Genomic DNA, 5,688 nt, shown 5'->3' on the forward strand with positions numbered 1-5,688 from the left:
TTACACATGTACATCTGACATATATTTTGGCAACTCAGCCTAAACATTTACACAGTGGCGGATTCAGACGGGGTTTGGGGTTGGGTGATCAATACATTTGAATGTGGAAATATAGTTGAAACCACCCTTTATCCTGGGTTAGGAACCCCCTTTGTTTATAGTTGGATCCGCCCCTTCTACATCCATGAAAGGAAGAAAATGTACAGAACGGGAGAAACAACTCCAATGTCTAATATATTGACTGACGTTTTGTTCTTAAATTTAACCAGATAGATAAAGACACATTCTGAACAGATATATCATGTTATGGAGGGGTATTTGCGAAAAATACAAGTCGAGGGACTTAAATTTCCCGAGCCGCTAGGCAAGGGAAATTTTGTCCCAAGACTTGTATTTTTTTCAAATACCCCTCCATAACATGATATATCTGTTTAATTACACCGAATGAATTTTAATTTAAACTCTCTGTACTAGGAAAAGGAAATATTTATTTGAGGACAAGTACTATCATAAAATATACCGCGGGAACTGTACATGTACTTATACTCGTTCGCGCTGTCTTTATGTAACGTCATATCCGAAAAAAAATGGCGGGAAAATGCTCGCGAGGGTAAAAAAGGAATATCCAAAATAGCAAATACCATGGTATTTGAGGCATATTCACCGGCAGTGGTGAAAAACAGTAAGATTCGTTTGAAATGAGGAAGAAATGTTAGAATATGCGAAAAATACACTGGCTATCAGCCAATCAAAAGCTGTCATTCTTATATAAGGTGTAATTAATGCATAAAGCCTTAAAACATTTTTCAAATGCCCTGGTATTTGCCATTTTGGATATTCCTTTTTTACCCTCGCGAGCCTTTTCCCGCCAAAATTATTCGGATATGACAATACTTAAAGACAACGCTAACGCGTACATGTATAATTCCCGCGGTACTTTGATAGTCTCTCATTATCCACAAAATTATGCGTCAACATGTTTATGGATTATAGCTTACTTAGTCTAATGAAAAAAAGATTTCTCTTCATCTGTACAGAGAATTTTAATCAACATGATTACATCTATTCGGTGTAATTTAGCATATACAAGCAACTACTCCTCCATAACATGATATATCTGTTCAATATACAATTAAAGCCTTTGTATGAGGTCAATACAATATTATTTGGAACTGAGAGAAGCATATTGACTAAGGACAAATCATTCTTTATGACGATATACAACCTTTGGCACAACTTTTTGGAATTTTGGATCCTCAATGCTCTTCAACTTTTTACTTGTTTGGCTTAATAAATATTTTGATATGAGCGTCACTGATGAGTCTTATGTAGACGAAACGCGCGTCTGGCGTACTAAATTATAATCCTGGTACCTTTGATAACTATTATCAACCTCAACCAAAAACTACGTTTGCTATGATACAATATGATAACAAAAATGGCATGAACAGATTATATTTCTGGAAAGCATATTAGTAACATGCTGTATGATCTGTGCAACATGCTGGTTTTTACTTACGAAAAGCTATTGGCATGCAAACTGAATAAATACAAATGTACTTGTGATCAAGTTTTAAAGAATCTCAAATCCTTAAAAATATTCGACTAAGAATATTCAGCTTCATCCTCACTTTATTTAACATTGGTTATATGTTGATATTGTTCCCCGGTTTGAACGTTGATTTATTGGTTCTGAACGATCAGTGGATGTGGAATGTTGTCTCAGCTCAGTTTTTACCAATGATTACATGTAATATTATATATAGAGATATACTCACTGTGTTGCAGAAATCATTTCATATCTGAAATTAAAATATATACTTTAGAGCTTTGCTTTCTTGTTTTTTTAACAGCATGAGAAATATGGGGATAGACATTTAGTCTGTGAAAAAATGATTTATTTATTGGTTATAATTGGCTTTTAACTAGCTTTCATTAACTGTGTGTACTCTTAAATCGATATTTTATGTCTATTGTTTTGTGTGCTCCTAAAACTTCCACTGATGTTAGTCATTTTTAATCGTTTTTACGTTTGTTTAATGTTGCTCTCATGTTTTGCTGTAATACCCCTGTCACATGTTAGAGGTTTGGGCGCTCAAAAATAATTAACTCGCTTAGTTATTTATTTTATTTTTGATATTTCTTTATCTACTAATAATTAATCTTTCTAAAAATACTTACCCACATCTGCATTTATATAAATGTCCGTGCATGGTCTCTTTTGTAAGGATTGATCTGTAAGGTAAGAAAATGCATTACGTCATGTAAAATGTAAACATATTATTCATAAAGATCACATTATAAATTTAGATCATATGTCTGCTTTAGTGATCTGCCAAGTATTGTGCTGTTTTAATCAATGAGGAATGAATATACTGTGACAGTCCAACTTATTAGTATGAGTTTGAGAATTTGTAGATGAAATTCCGTGTGTGTCAACCGAAGCAAAAACTGACAAAGATTTATTCACACATAGGAATCAAAATGATATGCCCACTTATGCTGTTATTGCTTCCTAGTGCTTGTAAATCTAGTATGTCGGTGTTGTAAACAAACTAATGTCTTATGACAATAACAAAGTTATTTATCAAGAACTTCTAGCATAGAACATAGTTGTTCACGACATGATAGCAGCCCCTTACTTTATTGATAGCATCTTAACTTACATTTTTGTTCCACCTTCAATATATGTAACATGCGCCTCACTGAAAGAAAAAAGTAAACATAAGCATAGTGTCCCAAAAATAAACCACAAAACACAAAGCAAAAACTCATAACATCGTTGATACTGTGAGCCAGTCAATTATTTAGCTTGACGAACATGTATGGATTGAACATTTAATATTTGATCGAATTCTTCGATAAAATTGAGAATGGAAATGGGGAATGTGCCAAAGAGACAACAACCCGACCATAGAAAAAAACAACAACAGAAGGTCACCAACAGGTCTTCAATGTAGCGAGAAATTCCCGCAAACGGAGGCGTCCTTCAACTGGCCCCTAAACAAATATATACTAGTTCAGTGATAATGAACGCCATACTAATTTCCAAATTGTACACAAGAAACTAAATTTAAAATAATACAAGACTAACAAAGGCCAGAGGCTCCTGACTTGGGACAGCTTTTTCACGGCTGGTAATCTACACACGCAGAACATTTGGTTCTGCAATGAAAACCGTGAGAGGATTTTCCGGTTGTGCTTGAGTGGAGTAATTGTCACCGCTTCAAAAGGTATGTAGATTTCTAAATCGCAATTTTCTTATTCAAAATATCAAAATATTGAAAATCAGAGAATGCTATGCTGGGGTGAATACTTTAACAAAGCGATACATGCATCATTTACTGTTGTACGTGGAGTTTAACTCCTACAAAATCAGTTGCCCCGCGATATATTGCCTGAAAAGGTTACATTTAAATTTTGAAATGATTCTATTAACAGACATACAATTCAAATTTACTTTTGTTTTCGGTCAATAGGTGTGCATGTCGTTTGGGCGGCATGTACACTGTCCGGTGTTGATATACGTCTTAATAAATCTAAAAACCTCAAATTTGCATTAGTTCATTCGTGAGGGGATCGGTTCTGATTGAGGAGATCGTCAATGCGTGAGGGGACGTGAAATCATATCCAAGCTATGAGTCGTTGAAAGTTGCCTAAATTTGGTTAGAATGTTCATGAAAAAACACTTTTGTGAGTATAAATAACAATAAATCACCAAGTTGAATAACCAATAAGTTGCAAATATGTCTCCTTTGCGGATTTGGGCAAATAATCGGTCTAGTTTGAATACTGAGATACTACCGACACAGATAAATCTGCTTCATATGTAGACCTTTTTTTCGAAATAAATACTGATGGTATATATATAGGTTAAATACCAAAATTTATGACAAATGCGATGATTTTTATTTTCCTATAGTCAACTTATCATTTCTGTGTAGCAACATCGATCGGCACAAGCATATGGAGTATATGTGTCTCAATTGATTCGTTACTCTAAAGCTAGCCTAAAGTACGTTGATTTGTTGAACGAGGAATACTGCTTTCTCAAAAATTGCTAAGACAGGGCAATGAATCAATCAAATTAAGGTCATCACTCAAGAAATTTTACGGTCGCCATCATGAGCTGATTGGCCATTATGACAAAAGTGTGTCCGAAATCATATCTGATATTCTTCCTCAGTCATAACAACCTTCCATCATTACCGAACTGAAGAAAGTAAAAACACGACGGGTGTCGTATACGGTGCAAGAAATTGTTACCCTTCCGGAGCACCTGATTTCACTCCCGGTTTTAAGTGGACTTTGTGTTGTTTCTTATTTATTATTCGTAACTGTTGATGTAAACGTCTTTTTGGTTTTGTGAGTCTTTGTTTACTCCTTGGTTTTGATTGTTATTGTCTTGGAGGCGTATTTGCAATTTATTGGTTAGACTGTTTATTCATATAATAAAACCTTGGTGATTTATTGTATAATCAAAATATTTAAACAAATATCAAAATTTGTGTTTTCACAATCATTTTTTTCAAAAAAAGCAATTCAAGGAGAGTTAAATTTTTTCGTAAAAATTATATATACAGGACTGTGAGGAAAATTTTAACTTTTATTTGTAGCAAGAAACAAAATTGTTCACACCATTATTTTCTTTTTATTCCCGCAATGTATTTAAAAGTTCTGTCTCATTATTTTTTTAAACACACTAATGTGTTTTTTCATGAACAATCTAACCAAATTTAGGCAACTTTCAACGACTCATAGCTTGGATATAAAGATATGAGTTCACGTCCCCTCACGCATTCACGATGTCTTCAATCAGAACCGATCCCCTCACGCATGAACTAAACAAATTTGGGGTTTTTAGATTTATTAAGACGTTATCGGACAAAACAACATTCATACCAATTGACCAAAAAAAACCAAAGTAAATTTGAACTTGTAGGTCTGTTAAAAAAACATTTCAAAATTTAAATGTCACCTTTTTAGGCAAGTTCTCGTGGGGCAACTGATTTTGTAGGAGTTCAACACCGCGTGCAAAAGTAAATGATGCATTTAGATCCTCGTTAAAGTATTCACACCAGCAAAGCATTCTCTGATTTTCAATATTTTGATTAAGAAAATTGCAATTTAAAAATGTACATACCTTTAATTTTGAAGCGGTGACAATTACTCAACTCAAGCACAACCGGTAAATCCTCTCACGGTTTTCACTGCAGAACCAAATGTTCTGCTTACGGGGCGCCGAATGAGACTCTTGTGGTTGTGTACAAAATTCAATTCTGTCATAACAAAATCATTACAAAGTCTTACAAAACTATGTGATACAGACTTGTTTTATGAGAACTTCAATTTTGTGATGACAAAATTCATTTTTGTAGACAAAATTTATTTTTGGTCATGACAAAAGTCAATTTTGTCAAAAAGGTATGCAAATATAAACTTATTTGCATACACAATTGATTTTGTTACCTGATATGGAAATTGAAACACAAAAGTCAATTGTGTGAGACAAGATTCAATTTTGTGGGACAAAATTGACTTTTGTGAGACAAAGTCAATTTTGTGAAGACAAACTTCAATTTTGTGACGACAAAAGTTAATTGGACAAAAGTCAGACAAAATTCAATTTTGTGAGACACAATTGACTTTTGTGAGACACAATTGACTTTTGTGAGACACAATTGACTT

General features: G+C 33.7%; 1 long non-coding RNA gene across 1 annotated transcript; it reads right to left on the reverse strand.

The window, feature by feature from the left end:
* Positions 1-1,501: 1,501 nt before the first annotated feature.
* LOC143062182 (uncharacterized) lies at positions 1,502-2,714 on the reverse strand. The gene is made up of 3 exons (XR_012974596.1): positions 2,667-2,714; positions 2,182-2,235; positions 1,502-1,802 (listed from the first exon to the last, which is right to left on the reverse strand). It is a non-coding gene; the product is annotated as an uncharacterized LOC143062182 (long non-coding RNA).
* Positions 2,715-5,688: the final 2,974 nt, after the last annotated feature.

The sequence above is a fragment of the Mytilus galloprovincialis genome, chromosome 2 (assembly GCF_965363235.1).
Source record: "Mytilus galloprovincialis chromosome 2, xbMytGall1.hap1.1, whole genome shotgun sequence".
In the NCBI taxonomy this organism is placed as follows: Eukaryota; Metazoa; Mollusca; class Bivalvia; order Mytilida; family Mytilidae; genus Mytilus; species Mytilus galloprovincialis.